Source organism: Xiphophorus hellerii, chromosome 12, assembly GCF_003331165.1.
Source record: "Xiphophorus hellerii strain 12219 chromosome 12, Xiphophorus_hellerii-4.1, whole genome shotgun sequence".
NCBI classification, from domain to species: Eukaryota; Metazoa; Chordata; class Actinopteri; order Cyprinodontiformes; family Poeciliidae; genus Xiphophorus; species Xiphophorus hellerii.
Window position 1 is genome coordinate 31,312,776 of NC_045683.1, and position 18,879 is coordinate 31,331,654.

The window sequence follows — 18,879 nt, forward strand, 5'->3', positions numbered from 1 at the left end:
TGGTGACCCAGCTTTCCAAAAACATTAATGTCAGATTATTTGGCCGTCTTGATTTTTGGGTTGAAAACCTACATCTGTGGATTCTGGGTCAAATCCATAACCCAGCCCTGTTCAGGGCATTTTTGAAACAAAAGCTTTTAGAGCACATCTTCAACCTCGGTGCTGGTCGTAAGTCACAATCAATCCCCTCCTCTGAAAAAGCTTTTGGACCACAGATGGTCAAAAACAATGCATGTTAAAATAGTTCAAGAACTACCCTTATCTTACATTTACGATGACTTAAGTTTTTACACAGAAAAGCCAGTAATGACATTAATCGAACAAATCAAAGGAGAAAAACAAGATGACATGAGAAAGCAGGAGACGAGGCAGCAAACAAAGGTTGAATTAAAGATGACGTTGACTTAGTCCAGACAAAACCTTCTTCCGAGTCCTGGCCGACATGGGTCATCATGAATACCCATGATTATAGTACGCTCTGGATCACCAGTGAAGGAGCTAAGTGGGGTCAGAGATAGTCGCCCTCTCTGAGAGCTTTGTAGGGCATCAAGCTCTGGGAGCTGACAGCTGTCCAAACAAAGGCTGCTTTTCCCACTCATCGCTATACCAAGTGTGACTGTCAGAGGCTGCTTATATGCATAGTCGACCCAACATGAAACATTAATGTGTGATGCATGAGCTGATGTACCATGGGACTATGTGCAATCCTCTCAGATGGAGGTCCTCAGACCATGTTTGAAATGTTTGTGACAATCAAAATTGGTTTTCCAACATCAAAGTCTTCTTGGAGACATTTTGGATGTCTTTCTTGATTAAGGAATCAAGAAAGACAATTAAACCACACAAAGGTTGGTTCATCTGCAAGTCACTTTCAGGCACCGTCTAACAAGAGCTGCCCTGGGATCCTGATGGTCTTCCTCTCTCTCCTTCAGCCACAGACTACACCAATGTTCAGCACCAACACAACAGCCATGCATGTGAGCTGATCTGAATAAAGTATCTATGCAAAAAATCTTTATAGTTTCATGTGAAATAAATCCAAAGCACAATCATTTTAGATGAACATTGACAGCACAAATATGTGAAGGAACAAGATAGGGTCATTTCATTTTGCTTTTTTTAATAGTTGGTGCACAAAGTTTATCTCAACAAAGATGTTGAAAGTGCTGGTCAATTTAACCACTGCCAGTCACCTTAAAACCACATTTAGACATCTTTCCTGAAGGGCTTTTGAAGCGGCTGTGTTACGTGTTGGAACTGCAGCTCTGACGACGAGCTGCGTCTCAAAGGCGGAGCTACATCCACCCAGGCATTTTGCACAGCTGAATTGTTGCCATGGAGATTAAAGGATTGATCAGAAATTTATGAAAGAATCAAGGCAACACTACAGGTATGTTTCTGATGAGGGAGTAACGTCATAACATGGCGTAAACTTCAAATAAGTTGATATAAGCCCATCAAAGATCTCCCATTTTTCAGCCCACCTCATCTTTTCTCCATCTGTTCAACAGCAATGTGTCTGCTGGGTATCCTGAGATGGAAATGTGGAGTTTGCTCTAATGACCTGATTTCTGAATGCAGCGTGGCTGGGGTGTGTTTGAAACACCGTTACGGCTGCAGTCGGGAACTGTCTCACATGAACAAAACTGCAGAAGAAAGTCATTGTCAATGTCCTGGCTGTACTCTGCTGTCTGGGCTCCCAACTGGTGAATTTTTTCTGGTTTTCTGACTTGCATGGTTAAGTTTTGAAGGAAGTCATTATGAGATCTGAGGGAAATACAAGGCACTATTTTGTTGGTGTGTTTTGGACAAGTGGGCTGTAGAAACAGAAATGGATCAGCTGAAGATGTCACACTATCAAAAAAATATACATCCTCAGTTGGACTGCGGTGTCTGGTGGCAGACTTGTCAGGTCTTTCTTTGTTTTGTTGCTTACCATTCTCATGCTGTTCTCATGTCAGTGACAGTTGTGTCCACAGACCACCGTCTTTTTGTTCTGAGAAGAAACACCCCGACTGGCAGGACTCCAGAAACGGCATATCTGCCACCAACACCCCCATCAGTGAATGCCAGTTTTATTTCCTAATCTGTCACACAGCCTCGGCTCCTCTTTCCTCCTGGGACCACCATGACACCAACCTGGGGATCAGGGAGAGCCGCCGACTGTGTGTGTGTTAGAGAGGCTGCAACTTTGCAGCCGGCAGCGTGCGAGGCATGGAGATCTGGGAGAGGACCCAAACCGGCAGCTCCTAATGCGGATCAGCTGTCTGTCTCTGTCTCCCGGGTTACACCAGCCCAGGCATCTGCCGGCTACCGTAAATTCTACAGCTGGACCTGTAGTCAGCGGCGAGCTGCACTCATGTTTGAGCTGCTAAGTGCACATGTTCAGACTGTAGCCCGTCTCTGCTCTGCAGCACCGGCAGAACCTCGACCCAGCATCAGCCTTAACGCAGGCAGAGTAAACCAGCAGAACGTCACGGTCTGCCCGCCGGGTCCCAAGACACTCGGGCAACATTTTTCTTTTGCTGCTTTCACGTGTTCAAGCAGGAAAACAGTGGCAAGCGTTCAAGTTTGTGTTACAGCTTCTGCTGCATAGAATCAGCTCCAGTCTGAACTCAAGATGTCAGATCTTATTTCATTGAAATTATTTTGAGCACTTTGGTTTAATTTGTTTTACTTTTGTGTAACCAGGTTGCTTTGTGTTGCGGATTTTCTGCCCTGTGTTGCAAATGAGATTTGGATCTCGATGAGGTTTTACCTGGTGAAACAAATAAAATAATAATAATAATAAGAAGAAAAATAAACTTCTCCTCAACTTGTTTTCTAAAGCAAAAAGGAGCAAACACTTTCTCCTACAGGGAATAAATGACTCCCAGGTGAGTGCAGTAAAGAGTGTAATTAAGGGAGTCTGAAGTCCTGGCTCATTAATACAAGGACCAAACTATTTCCCTACAGCCAACATCACATACATCGTTATCTGGATGTGTGAGAAATGTGTTCAGAAATGTTTAAACGATAGAAATGTTATGGGGGAAAAAACAGAAATCAGAGAGCTTAGTCAAGCAAACATCTAAACTTATGGCCTATTTTTAATACTCAGATATTACAACTTTCCTGTTTGACATATTTGAATACCTCAGCGGTAAAACTGTTAAAATAAGTCATTCCTTATAACACCTGTCACATGTTTTAACATAGTCGCATCTCTCCAATGGAAGGCATTCATATTGACTGATTAAAACAATCAAGAAAAACAAAAGTGGTGAAAGTTGTGAGCTTTTAAAAAGTGTGAGCGGTCTGTGTCAGTGAGGTGAGCCCATCAGCCCGTTCGCTCCCAGCAGCTCCATGCAGGTAGAGAAGGTGACTTACCTCGCAGAAAACGCTCACAGCCTCTCAGCTGACGGGGGAAAATGGAAGCAGAAAGCCTCCTCAGCCAGTCAAGAGAAAATGTTCCCACCGCTCCGTGGCTCTCAGAGCGCTGACAGCTCTGTCATCTTTTCTCTGTTCTCTATGAGTGTTTACTCTCGTCTACCTAGAGAGCCGGCTGATGTGCTGCAGCCAGTGAGGAGAGAGAGACAGACAGACAGAGAGGGAGAGAGAGAGAGAGTGAATGAGAGAACTCCCTTTTCTCTGAAACAGAAGACCCTCTGCAGTCAGACTCCACTCCCACCTACTGCTCTCTTAAATACCCCCTCTGCCACCCCCACCCCACCCATTCAGACCTCTCCACAGCATTGTGACTGAAAGCGAAGGAGTTGAAACGGGACGCCTCAAGGCTGGAAAGAGAGAAGCAAAGAGAGAGAGAGAGAAAGTAGGAGAGGAAAATGGGGGGAAGGGGATGGGGAAGTGGATGACAGAGGGAGTGGGGTGGAGGGTGGGTGGGGGTGCAGTGGTGGTTGGACCATTAGCAGCAAATTGCGGAGAGCAAGCCAATGGAAAGCAAGATATAAGTGAATGCAGGCTCCACATTAACATAGCATTTAAGAACTTGAAAGCAGGGAGTGAACAAGGCCTCCATTTGTTAGACTGATGAGGAGGCAGATCACCAGCAAACAATTCCCCCAAACACTGAAAAGATGTACAAGATTTAAACATAACAACCTGGAAGGAATGGTGCTACAGTTTTTTTTTGTTTTGTTTTGTTTTAGAAACCTTGTCTGCACCAGAGCACGGCGCTAGAGTCAAGCATCTTCACAAAACAGACAGAGCAAAAACTTTCCACTGAGGCAGTGAGCGAATGTCGGGCAATGTTTGCTGTTGCATTCACAACAAAGTTGGAGAAAATAATGTTGCGGCCCTGATGGAAGAGGGAACTGCAGGTTTTCTCTCAGGGTTGGCCTCTGGATTAATCCTAGTGAGCGTAGCGTCACTTTGATGTATTTTTCCTCAGATAAAAGTAAAAAAGTATCCATCCATGAAATAATGCAAGTGACCGTGAAAGTATTTCTGAAAAAGGATTATTCAAGTACTGAGCAATTGATCATACCATCGCATTTAATACTTTACATTTATGTTATCAAACGAAAATATAACCGTTTGTGCAAATCCTAGTAATATGAAGATTAAAATGAGAAAACACAACATAATGACAAAATAACAGATATTAGGCAGGATAAATACTTTTCTAATTCAATTTTCAACATAAAACTTATAAGACTAATACTTACTGTAGGTCACGTTCATGTATGTTAGAACAAGGTAAATTATTTCCATTGACAATGTGCTCAGCAGAGAAACATAAAAACCCGCCTTATTCTATGCTTTGCTTCATCCAGAGGGTCTCAGCTGTTGACAAACGATTGCTTCCTTGATTCGTGAATCCTGTTAAAGTTAAAAATTTTACCTGTTTGCTAACGTGACCAGTTTGGTGCTAAGAAGCAACGCACTGCACTGTAAGTAACCATTCTCCACTGTGAAGAGTGAAGAGGCAATCCGAACGAGGCAAATGTTGATATTAATTGCATATTTGGAAGCGTGGCCAGCCGACTGAACAACCTCATTCACTTCCTCTGCTGCTGTTGCTAAAACTACAAGCAGACTACAAATCTAAAACATCGCAGAAAATCGACGTCATTGTTCGCAACTTCTTCTGTTTGCTGTTGGCCCCGTAGAAAATCTTATCAGTGGAATCCAAGTGAAGGGGAGAAAACCCAGACTGAGCTGGAAGATTTTTCAAAAACGTACATTGCTGGCAGCTTTAACTCAAAATACTCGACGAAGAGAGTTTAGGTTTGCTCCTTTCATTTACTGATGAAAGCCCACATAGCCACACCCTGACCCAGAGCTCTATCTGGACTATGACCAGTGTTCTGACAATGTGCTCTGACTAGTTTGATTTTTGTACAGTAAAACATCTAAAAAGCGTCAAATGTCCATTTGTCCATACAACCTTTAGAAAGCTGCTACTGTTATATTTACATGCCAAAAACCATGGCAGTTAGTGTTATTGTTAACCATAATCAGCGGAAAACGTTCTTTAAGAGCGTTTCACTGAAGTGACGAAGCTGAAGTTGGCGAGTCTGTCTAACGTTTTACTGCTTTGAGCTTTTTTAAGCTGCTCTAGTTTAAAAACTTCAACCACTAGACAATGTGATTTGTTATGCATGTTAGGCATTTGAAAAATAATTCTATAAATTGCATATCTCCAAATATCCTAAATTCAAGTAGACACCTTAAAAAGATAGAACACTGATTATCTCCTTCACCCCTTTCTCCCTTAGCATGAGCCATGCTAACTGTTTAGCTTGGGTGATATGCTTTGGCTTGGTCTGTGGCTGCTTTAAGAAAAATAAAGTTGCCTTGTTTGTTGAGCATTACTTCATCAATTTTGTTGCTGTTCAGTTCATTTTACGCCTCGGTGCTCTTGTAATCACGCAGGTCCTCGCCACGAACGACTTTGGAAAACATGAGGTCATTAATAATGCTGTTGTGGCTAACGTCCGGCCACAGTTTCATGTCATCTCATGGACTGGGCGTCCATCAGAAGTGACGGGTGACACACTGCCCGTGAGTTGTCCTCATCACTTTTTAAAACACCCTTACAGTGTCACCTCTGGTGTGTTGTCGTTTATTACAGGTAAAAGAAACTGCAGTGGGAAAAGCTTTAATCAACAGCAAATGTGTAACCTAGCAACCGTAAACAACAGCACTAGTGGAAGTAAAAAAAAGCACTAGTGGAAGTAAAAAAAAAAAAACTGGCTTCCGCTATGAATCAGGGGTAATGGCACAAAGTGAGGAATACTAAAGGCCACCAGCTGTTCTACAGTCTACAGAATATCTCACCTTAGCTAAGGGTTCATCCTAGAGCTAACATTGGACTCTGGGCTGCTTCCTTGAATGATGCTTTCTTTGCAGAGCTTGTCAGTATAACACTGCGTTGAAAGCAGACAGTTTCTCAGTGAAATGTTCAAAGCCATCATTTTACAACCTAAGCATCCTCCCTGAGCTTTCTACAGTAGTGTGTTTCTGGGTGTTTATGGTGCTGCATGTTCTCTGACAAACAACTGAGAGCAGAACCAGAACAGCTGGAAATCACACAGAGATGAACTGACCGGTATGAATAGTTCTGGAAGGTACTTGAAAAGGACAAAAGTGAAAAAAAATCTGACATCCATAGCTACCATAGATATAAGAGACACATAAATGTATAGTTAAAGGGACATTTGTAAAAGTAGATTAAAACAAAAACCCTTAAAATAAACTCTTAAAATAAGAACCCATGAGCCTGAATGTTTGAGATGAACTTGGTGGGTGAAAAGTGTTTGGTAGTCAGAGCAACACCTGTAAAACTTAAAGTGAACGTGACTGGAAGGTAAAGCCAGGAGTTGACACTAACTAAGATGCAAAACAACTTAAAATATTTTTTCAAAACAAAAGACAATATGGAAAACAAACCCTGACACAAACACTGTATGCATAACCCTTTCAGGTTAAATAGTCAGCAACGGTTATGAGTCTGTCCAGGATCACGCACCAGAGGGTGTTAAGAGCTGCAGTACATAACTTTAGCAACATTTTTTACTTATTTGTTAAACTAATTCTATGTCCCGACAACATGAGTCAGATTTTCTGTGCAAAAAATCAAGCTCTTCTCTTCCGGTGGTCCTACTGACATCTGCAGAAATACACCACTGTTTTGGAAACAACAAATAAGAGCCAAGAGTAAGGTGTTGCTGCTGTCAAACATGCTTGCGTACACGCTGCTCACATGCTCCCCTCTTCAGCGTGTTCAAGCTCAAAACTGACAGTTTGTTGCAGCTGTGGTAATGACAGAGATGTTACCTGATGTTACAGGAAAACTGTTTATCCACCATAATCAGTGGCTGTACTAACTAGCATTAACATTCACAGCAGGTTTCACTGTGGGGGAGGAGCTTTAGTGTAGCAGAAAGCAGAAACCCTGATGCTAATTCATTCGTTTACACTAAGCATGAAATTGAAATTATGATAATACATTTGCTTAAAGGAAACATGTCAATTTAGAAAAAAAACTCACATTATTTTGAAAAGAACTTATGAGGTGGTTTTCAGCCATTTTGAAATAGATATATTTCTCAAAACTCTAATGGCAACATTTTTTTCCATCACGAGTCAGGTGATCAACAGCCGGATATTACTACTGGCGGAAACGACAAAGAACACGACAGGAAGTAGCAGGAGGATGATGGTTTATTTTTGTTTGTTTTTCAGCAGCTGGCTCCACCAGAGCTCTCACAGAACCACACAGTTTATAAAAACTTGTGTGTTATTCCAACATGTTGAATCCATAACTCTACTGTAAAATCACACACTTCAATTTCCAAAAAAAACGGCGCATAAGTAGACAAGTAGGCGGTGCTTGTTGCTCCAACGCCGACGTCTCCTCTGATGAATGACAGATGATGAGCGCTAGCGCCATGACTGAAATATTTTTAATGACTAATCACATCAACAAGCTTATTCACATGTGATTTTAATGTTATTTAATTATTTCATGGAAACGCCGCAATTGCGTAATTGTGTGTTTTTGGACATGAGCAGACCACAGACCAAGATTTGCCCACATTTTTAGTGGAAACACAGCTACTGCCTCCTTCCATTCCATTCACCAGCATTTATTGCCCTGAGCCATCTGTTAAGAGTCCATCAAAACTTATAGATGACTGTAATGGTTATTTAGACAAAAAAGCAAAGTTTGATTTAAGTGACTCATCTGTTTCACTGCTCAGGCACCGACCACCGTGGAAAGCCGACAGCCTGGATCAAACAGTCCTGTCCGCCACCCCCTCTTGATTAGACCTTGCTTGGGGTACCAAACATGTGCTGGCTGCAATTACCGGGCATTCTGCGCGGCGGAATCCGGTGTAACCGGGCAGAACCACCAGAAATAAACACAGGAACAAAGAACTCAGGAGGAGTCGGTGTCAGGCGGATCTGATCCGTCACTCCTCTGTTCTGTGAGATGGGTAGAAGCTGCCACTTCAAAGCTCCTTCCAGTGCGTAGGGTGGCTCTCATTAAGTCTGAGTTTGACCCCAACCTCGCCGTGCAAGCTCTCGCTGGTGGCGATAAGTTGAAGGTAAGGGTTTTTTGTTTTTTTTCTTTTCTGCTTGATGTATCATTCAGCATCTGCTCAGTAAAATTCTTCATGTAGATTCAGAGGAAGACGTTCTTTTGAAGCTAATAAATATATCTCTTTCTAACTGATGTAAGGCAGCCTTTAGGGAAATCTGCTGTTCCAATATCAAATGCTCCACATGTTGATGAAGAGTGGAGGGATATGACTGAAGATCCATACTGAACATCAGCAGGGGGAGCGTGTGCTCAAGAGTTTGTTTTTTTCCCCGGCTGAACGCAGAGCTTTTCTCAGCGGGGGAAACGGTCGTCGGCGGCGCAGTGAGAGAGCCGGTAGCCAGTCAGGCAGAAAAATAAAAGATCCAAACTAATCCTGTATGCAGCCCAGCGGCACATGTGCATCCAGGATATGTGGTGATAAAAAAGCAAATTCTGTGTCTTTGGGGGCCTTAAATTCATTTTTATCCTCGCTCCCTGGGGAGATTGTGGAAATCTATATAGTCTGGAGAAAAAGGATCTTTTTTTAATGACTCTCAGCTGTAATGATATCATTTAGATGAAATGATGGGCTGGAAGCTTGGCTATGTATAGCACCTGTTTTAAATGACTGGAAATGTAGAATCTCCACGTCTCTCCATCTGTTCCTGTTCTCACCTTCCTGTCGCTCTCTCACTCTCTCTCTCTCTTTTTTTCTTCTCTCCTCTTCTTCACAGCCCCGGCAGGCTTCACGGAGAATTGCTGTGGGAGTTCTCCACCTCCCTGTTTGCGAAGGTGTACCTGTACGCCGACTTTCAGAGCAAGTGAGCTGAGCAGGTTTGATTTCCCAGATGACACCTCATACATGCATTCTCGCCTGTCATCCAATTTCTGCCACTCCGGTACGAGGCGCCTGCTTGAGGGAGCCCATTTTCTTTCCATTAGAGCACAACAATGTTCAGTTTTATCAGCTGTCATTTGGCATATGGGGGGGAAAAAACGAATGCTGCAATAACATGGCAAACAGAACAAAAAGCAAAACTAAAAAAGATAGCAACTCCATATATGTGCGTGTGTGTGTTACAAACTAGGTGAAGCATAACTGAATACCTGAGATTCACCCATCTGAGATTTCCCGCCGAATTCTGATCTCTGGCTTCTGTACAGTTTTGACCCAATAATGTCAGTTTTAGCTGAGTCAAATTTCTCTTCAAAGGAACGGTTTGAATTTTTAAAAATAAGTTTAGGTGAAGGTATTGTCAGTAATAGTTCATTTATCTAAAGTCACAGTAAGTTTGTGGAAAAGGAAATAAATCCTGAGAACAGTTAGTCACGCAGCTAGCTGGTTAGCTAGTTTCATAAGGAACTAAATTACAATAACAATACATTGTACTCAAAAAACTAAAACTTGAAATTGAAAACTGTCTAAAACTTAAAAAGCACAACCATCTGTTTTTCAGTTTTCTAGCCACACTTCTCGCAGTCCCTTAGTTCCTGAAGGCAACATGACTCATGAGTCTTCCTCCTTCTTTAATGCAGTCATTCCTGATTACGCCCTCTCAGCTGAAACCACTCCCACTATACAAAATGAAATGTTTGTACTGAAATGTGCAAATAAACTTGACTGACTGACAGTCTCTCTCTCCACGTCTGCCAAGTTAACTAAACTGGGATTTTACGACAGGGTTTCGGTTCTGCACCAGCATCATATTACTGAGCTTTTTCACGATTTCAATATTATCAGGGGGACTGATTCTTTTACTCTCTACCACTATCATTTCAGCAGAATTTGTAACAGAATTTATTCTGAGGGTACAGCAATCTGTTGTGAAACTGTAGATGTTTAAAACCTGCTAATATTGCATTTTACACCACAAGTCTAGAGATTTCTGTTTGAGTTGTTTTAATTAGCAAAAATCAGCTAAAATGATTTATCTGAAATGGTTAGGATTGCACCAGGGACCAGGGATGAGCTGTGAGATCTCTCTATTACAGGAACCGTTAATGATAATAGCAAAATATAGAATAACTTCAAATATTCAAAACTATTCCTTTCAAGCATAGAATGAACAGCACGTCATGTGTGATCAAACTCTAATAAACATGGTTTTACTATTTTATAACAAAGTCATCTGAAGTTAATGTTTCAAACTGCCTATCAACAACTAGCATGGTTAGCTTTACAATCTGTGGGCAGCAGTTTCTGCATGTATTCCCTGCAGAAGATGTTGTAGATGCTGATATTAATCCTGAGATTTCCAAAAGGTTACAAACATTTCTAGATCCAACATGTTCCACAGCAGGCAGGTCAAAGGCTCAGCAGGATAAAAACTTCGCTCATTTCTGTTTGCTAAATGATGTTTTATGCTCACTCAGCTCCTTCAGACTAGACAGCTGCAATTAGCAAACATCTTGTTGAACTGCACATCTGCTAAACTCATTGTAGGAGATACTACAAACATTGCTAAAGGGTAAAAAAAAAAAGAGGAGCCATGTTGTGATGACTTTCTGAAGGTTGAGTTTCAGAAAGAGCAGGAGTTTCTTAAAGAGACAGAGACGCAATTTCAAAGTGAAGTTTCCTTTAAATCATATTTGATACATGCAGCATTTTTATAACAACTGAAGGTAACATTGTTACTTAATTGTGCTATAAAATAGCACTATGTACCTGGGAACCACATAATACTGCCCCTTTAAATAGTAGCTCTATAAAACATTTACAATTCAATATGTGAGCTGCAAAGTGCAATAAGATCAACTATATGAAAATATCTAGTGATGTATTTGTAGCTCTGGTAGTTGTGGTGTGCACCTCACCTCTGGGAAGTTCAACCTAAAAGGAAAAGTAAGGCAAAGGCTGCCTGGAGCACTTCTAATAAGGTCTTCTTTCCACTGTATAATTGGTGCCATCTGACTTGAAGAACAGAAGAGGACTCAGTGGGAAGTGAGACAAGTTCTGTCAATGACAGTGAGGCCTAATTATGCTATGCAGGCCCTGCAGCCATGGTGGATGTCAAAATGGGCAGCACTGAGGTAGGCGACGGGGAAGACACACCATCCGCCATGGGTGTGTGTTTCTGAGTGTTCAGGTGACCTGGAAAGACCTGTTTACCTCATTAAAAATGAATCACAAGGTAATAAGGGCCTGCTTCCACTCCTCCCTACCAATGCCTGTCCTTCATCCATTATGCAGCAGCGAGGTGGGACGGTGGGTTTAGTCCTCAGAGAGGGTCACTCGGCCAGAGACTTAACCTGCCTTCTTCTCCCTGAGCCACCGAAGCCTCTGCATCATGTAATTTAATAACGAGACAGTAAAAATGTGATCAGGAGTGTGATGTTGGTGATAGGAAGAGAGTAAGGGAGCCCAAGAAGCAGCAGCCACAAAAGGTTAAACAAGGGAGAAAAAGGCTATTAACAGTGATCCATAATTCATAACCCAGAGAATAGACGGGCCTACTATAGCTGTCATGAAACAGAGTGTTTGAGTATTGCTTTTCTCTAGCTGTTTGTAGCGCTATCTGCCTTATGTTTGTGAAATAAATTGCCTTCACTGCGAGGCATCATATCAAAAAGGTTCATGGAAAAAAAAACAAGCCAGAGATCCGTCAAATCTAAAAACCCAGCAGGACAAACATCTCCAGCAGAAACTAATGGAATACTGCAACATTTTGTTAAGTCTGTTCCACTCCTTCGATTCCTGCACACCTCAGGTGTCCGGCTTTACGGTTGCGGAAGTTTTTTTGAGCAACGTGACTTTAATATTCCACTATAACTAATAATTTTGCACTAACATACGACAGAATGTGAAAGTAGGTTTTTTGGGGCTTCACCTAGAACCATCAAGACACTTGGTGGAACCACACATCTGCTCAGCTCGTTGTAGGAGGTACTTCTCAGAGCAACGCTGGTGTGAAAGGGTAAACCCTTTCATCCTCTTCTTCTTTATTTTTAGAAAGAAAAATTACTCATTCATTAACAAGGTCTTTTAATGTAAAACAAAAAAAAGAGGAAAGAAAAACTAGGAAAATGACTAATTTCTGTGTCCAGTTGGCAGTCATGCACAGAGCTTTCAGACAGCAGACCTACAGTACATCCTCTATAAGTGGAAGTGAGTTTCTATTTTACAGAGATGTGACAGAAAAGCGTGTTATTAAATGACCTTATTTAGAAACTGATTTGTTTATGTGCTATCCTTCTGATCCATTCACATAAGAGTCGCATACCTGTTTACCTCAGTCATTTATTTAGATCCATTCATCTTCCCATCAACTCAGAGCAAACCTCCAGCTGTCCTCTCAACAGATTGTTCCACCTGAGCTGTAGATCTCTGCAGCTTCTCCTGAGTGACCATGAACCTCTTATCTGATTCTCAGAATAATGCTCATTCGGTCATGTCTGAAGGCTGAACTGGAATTTGGTTGGGGGTGTCAGAGCATAGGAAACTGAGTAAAACTACATGTTGAACTTTTAAGATTTTTATTTGTAAAAAAAAAAAAAAAAAAGAACCATGGGTCCTATTTTATTCCAGATTGCAGGTATGCGGTACTCTGTTAGTATATCACATACAATCCCAATGCAGTAATGAGACAAAATGTGAAAATATTAAATGGGTATAAAAGCCTTTACCTTCATAAATTGACCCTAGACCAGATTAAAACTGCTCTCTCCTGCAGCAGTCTGGATAAAATACCATATTTTATTTTTTTAAAAATGTATATATATGTATATATTTTATATATAAAAAAAATATTAAAAAAAATTTTTTTATATAAAAAAAAAATAAATAAATAAATAAATATATATATATATATATATATATATATATATATATATATATATATATATATATATATTGAACCCAGTGTGGCCATTTTAATGTGTATGTCTATAATTTATGTTACATTAATTCAGAGGGAAATTCAGCAATTAGCAGTGTTTGGAGTGAAGTCCCGGGTGTAATCTGGCTTGATGAGTGGCTGAAAACCGGCACAGAGGAAATAACAAACTCTTGACTGAATTAATAAGCTCTCTAATTAGAAGGTAAAGAAAATGATTATTCTGCACCAAAACTGCCTCATTTTAATTCACTTTTCTTTCACTCCATGTGTCTACAGCAGGCCAGCAGACATGCAGAATCCCTTCAGGATTCCTTCCTACCATAATTATTACCGATGGGAGCAGGAGTTTGTTCCCGGATGAAACTGTCCTGTCACTGTTTCCACTTTCCCAGTTAATCCAACCGAAACCAACAAGTCAAAATATGTTGTTAATGCCAATATCTGGATAATATATATGGATGAAATTATTCATCCATTTAGAGTATTTATATGTAATAATCTGTGCATAAGCAGAACAACACTCAATGAATTAATGGATTGCTGAGACATTGCATATGTACGTATATGTGTAAAATAATTTTTTTTAAAATTGTGTCATCACAATGCCAACATTTCTAATTCAAAATCAATACTAAAAGACAATTAATATTTAATACCATTCTTATATTTTTTGAAGTTATCTAGTTCATTTATATTGTTTATTCTGTTGGTAAGATGCTAATAGCTAATCACGTAACAAGAGCTTAAACAGTATGTTCAATACTTTGCTGCACCGACATGGGAACTCTACTGACTTTTAAAATCCGGTAACTTTATTTGACAGGGTGTGCATAAGACTGACATGATACTGTCATAAACACAACATGACTCCTGTTATGAACATGGAGCCTTTATGAATGGGTATGACTGTTGTCATGAAGTGTCATTCGGTAAATAATGACACTTTTAATGCAAAGTTTCTCCAAGAGTTGCATTGAAAGTCCATTAAAAGTGTGAACTTTGCATTAAATTGTCATTATTTACAAAATAACACAAAGTTGGCACTTTCAATGGAATTTTAATGGAATGTTAATGCAACGTTTAAAGAGTCATTATTTACAGAATGACACTTCATGACAACAGTCATAGACATTCATAAAGACTCCTTCATGTTCATGACAGGTGTTATGTTGATGTTAATGACAGTGTCATGTCAGTCTTGACATGACAAATAAAGTATCAGTCACTTTATTTGTCACCCTGTCAAATAAAGTGTTACCTAAAATCCATCTCAAGCATCAGAGAGTTGGCCTGCATTACGCAGGTGCTGTTATAGAGCTCAGCAGCTCTGCAGGCACCACTCTGGTTTGACTTCCATCAGTTTATCATCAACCTTAGTGTTTTCCTGTGTCTGCCTCATAGGATAAATTGCTCCAAATAACACAGTTTCTTTTAAATAAATAAAGAGGGACACTAATTGCTCTTCTCCATGTACTAGTTATGCTGTGGCTGTTTTAGCTTTGTGTAGCAGCTCACTGTTCTGACTGTCAGCCATCATTTTTCAGATGAGCTGCTGTGAGAGAAGCAGAGCGTCTGCAGAGCTGCTGTGTTGACAACATGATGATGAGAATGGATTGGGTTTTGTTTTACCGAAGAAGAATCAAAGTGGAGCAAAATGGAGATATTTTTTTTTCAATTGCCTTCAAATATGAAATAGTCATTATCTTTTTTTGATCACCTTGAAAGAACAAAAAAGTATTGGTTTACTCTGAAAACTGCAGGATTTGGATCAGAACATTTGGTTAGTGGGATGCAGTGGGATTAGGGGGCAGAGGAAATGAAAGACGAGTCCAGCAACCCGGGCTCAGTTGGGTGTCCCGGCAGGTTTATGTGTCGTTAATATCTCCTCATGTCAGCCGTAGGTAAGGTCAGGGGTCACTTCACAGTGGAGGGTCTTTCACCTCCACACTGTGTGAAACTGGACAGGAACAGCCAAGCTGCCAGTTCCACTTTCCAAACTCTGCTGCTGCTAGCTCAAATCGTCTCTCGTGGTGACCAGAAGTCGCTTGGAGCTGATACACTGTTTAACATCGCTTTCTTCCATTTGATCCCTCTTTATTAAATTCTCAGGAAGTCAGGAGGAAATGGCTCAGTGTTCTGTGAGACCTCCGTTTGCTTATAGAAGGATGTCAGCTCAGCGGGTTGAAATGGATCATTTAGTACAAGAACAGGCAAAATATAAATAATTGCATAAAAAATAAATAATCGAGGAGCGCGTGTCACGTAACATGTGGGCCATAAGACAGTCTGCATTTGATAAAGGTCTGTTACACTCTGTCATCTTGGAGCAGACACATTCTTGTAAATGTGCTGAATGTGCAGCGCTAGCTTGAAGTGAAGCAGCTGTCATGTGCAGAGGAAACACAACGCCAACTGTAGCTGTACAATGGAAGGTGAAGAGTAGGTATCGGGTCAGAGGTCATGGACCACAGCACAGATACAGACCCCTGACACAATGTTTGCAACATTTACTACCCATTTGTTCAGTTAGGCTGAGTGGCTGTGCCTGTGTGTGGTCTACTGCAGCTACTTCTCTGTCAGCATTAGGATTTTAAAGGAGAGATATATCACCTAAATAAACATCATAGCATGTCATTTAGACAAGTCATATGGAAAGACTATTTCTCTTAAACTGTAGTATTATGTGTTTTCTAAGCACATTGTGCCATTTTTCAGCACTGTCAACCTCTAACAGCTGTTACCTTCAGTTGTTATAAAACTGCTGCATAGATCAAATATGACCTAAAAAATCTTTTACTTCCTGATTAAAGTCTAGAAATGGGGCGTCTGTCTCTTTTAAAGCTCCTGCTCTTGCTGACACTCTGCCTTCAGGAAGTCATCACAACATGGCTCCTCTGTTAAATTGCTCTTCACCCTCCAGAAGCAGGTCTGTAAAACGATCAGAACCTTGGCTTCGAAGGACAGCATGTTTTGGTTTTAAGCATAAAGCTTCTGGGAGAAAACAGTTCTTGTTACACTGCTGATGTCTTGGTTACGACAAAATGTTTGCAGACATTTATGGATTAAAAAGCCTACTGTCTTAGAATGATCCCCTTCTGTGTAGTTTCTCCTAATTCCTGAGCAGACTAAGAGTAGGAAAGACTTTTACGTGTCCTTAGGATAATATTTTATCAGTATTGTGAAGGCTGCAGTATGTAACTTATCAGAAAAATAGGTTTATTACATGTTTGTTGAATCTGTCACTAAGTCGTGACATGAGACAGACAATTTGTGAAAAAATTTGTGAAAAAATATCGAACTGCAGAAATACACAGCTCGGTCAGAAACAACCAATCAGAGCCAGCAGGGCAAGTCTTAGCACTGTCAATCATCCTTGTGTACACCCTGCTCCCTCCCTCCCCTTTTCTCTTTGCTACACTACAGCTGGTTCATCCCAGCGGATTTTGCCATGAATCCTAAAGCTGGTCAGCATGACCACTGATGATGGTGGATAAACAGTAAGTTGTTTCTCCGCATTAGCACCATTAGCACATTAAGCAATGCGTACTAGAGCTTGATTGACAGCACGAAGCCTCGCCTCCTGGCTCTGGTTTGTTGTTTCAGACTGATTGTGGTGCATTTCTGTAGATGGTAATGGGAGCACTGGGAGGAATTCGCTCTTTTCCCAGATTATCTATTTCAATTCAGTTTATTTCTATAGCATCAATTCACAACAAGTGTGGTCTCAAGGCTCTTTACAAAGAATTCCTACAGTCCAATCATACGTACATTCTGAATGACCAGAGTTATCAAACATTACAGTAATCTCAGTTATTCAAAGTAGTTTTAAAAGTTTTTATCTAAGAAAACCCAGCAGATTGCATCAAGTCATTGATTTGCAACATTCACTCCTCCTTGTCTTGTTTGATTAAGTCATTATTATGTAAATTTCTGCCTGGGTATGAAAAGAAAATTGCAGTCAAAATGAAAAAAGCCCGTTTTCAGGTCTCCCACAGTGAGCAGGATGGTATCAGCTCCCCACTGTTATGAAAGGTTCTGGTTCTGCTTAATGCAGTGGATTTCACTGATTTGAAACCTTTCATAATCTTTCACACTTCACGTTCTACTCAGGGACAGCATCTGCCTATCCCAATGATATTTTTATACTTCTCAAAGCTCGCATCTCTGAAGACTTGCTTCAAATCTCGTCTAATTTAAGCCCTGCAGCAGAGTCCCTATAGCACAGTATGGCAGCTCCCACCCGTTGCCTTTTAGCTGAACCCCCCCATTTCATATTCGACATCACACAGGTGGAGTCAGATACACAGCTACTGTATATGTCAGACTGTGTTGCTTTGTAGATTAACATGTTGAGGAGTTCAGACTAGTTTTCTGCAAGCCTTTAAAGTCTGAGCTGTGGTAATATGGATTATGGTTGAAACATGATTGGATTCAGATTCCAAAACATTACAGAGTGTTGAAGCTGCAGCATTCTACCAAAAATCACTCATGGATGCTATAATTCTTTTTGGCAAATCTTGCAATGAAAAAAAGAGACTGCTTAAAGTTGACATTTGGCCTGCCATGTTATTATTATTAATGTTATTACTAAAAATCAATCTTGCAATATAAACATATCTGCACATTCATAGCACCATTTATTATTTCACAGCGCAAAATTTTGAAGTAAGAAAGGATGGCAGATCAATTAGGGATGTGCAAATTTCAGTGTATGACTGAAACGATTAATTGGATTAATCACGATGAATCAATTATTGAAATAGTTGTCACAAACGTGTTTGTAATCAATTAATCGTTAACTGGGATATACAAACTCACAAAATGCAGTTTATTGCAAGAACAACACATTTACAGAGCAGTAATTCAAATTGTACAAGTTAACTATACCTTTCGCATGTAAGATACAAACACCTTTGTCTGTAAATATGTTCTTTCCAGAACTCCTGAGGTCCCATAGTTTTAGCTTCATCTGAATTTACAGAATTTCATCAAATTCTGTAAAAATAGTAATAAAAAAATCTCCTAATAAGCACCTTTTTCTATTAATTTATTAATATTAGGAGGGTGGTTTGTTGTGTCCTTTAGTGGTATTCTTTTTAGCTTCCACCTGATTGGTCCAATTCTCATGTTGGATCCTGGTCCACTCACTGTCTCTGTATGTTTGCAGTCTGCCATTCCTCCTAGACCATTCCAGAAGACCTAGAACCTCCCGATCTCTCTAACGTCTGAATACCTCGACCTTGCATGAAAGAATCAGGGCAACACACCAGGTACAGTTTTGATAAAGTTTTAAGATGTAAAGTTCAGCAATGTCAATTTTACACAATACTGCCCCTTTAACTTATTACAAAAACCCTAATTAACAAGTTGCGTCACAGTTTCTAAAGCATAGAACTGACAAAGGGCCAGGGGATTGTTTTCACCATGGACTGTCCATTTTACATGATGTTGTTTTCACCGTGTTGTCTTTATTTAAGTGCTTCCACATGTACTCCGCTTCCTCCAGTGCTGGTG

General features: G+C 40.5%; 1 protein-coding gene across 3 annotated transcripts in view; it reads right to left on the reverse strand.

Moving 5' to 3' along the window:
- Positions 1-3,680, reverse strand: part of tncb (tenascin Cb) — a 70,221-nt gene extending 66,541 nt beyond the window's left edge. Inside the window, exon 1 of one of the 3 annotated variants that reach the window (XM_032578195.1) lies at positions 3,370-3,680. The gene's annotated coding sequence lies outside the window, so the exon portion shown is untranslated. The remainder of the gene's footprint in view (positions 1-3,369) is intronic. The other 2 variants (XM_032578196.1, XM_032578197.1) reach the window with 2 other exon arrangements.
- Positions 3,681-18,879: the final 15,199 nt, after the last annotated feature.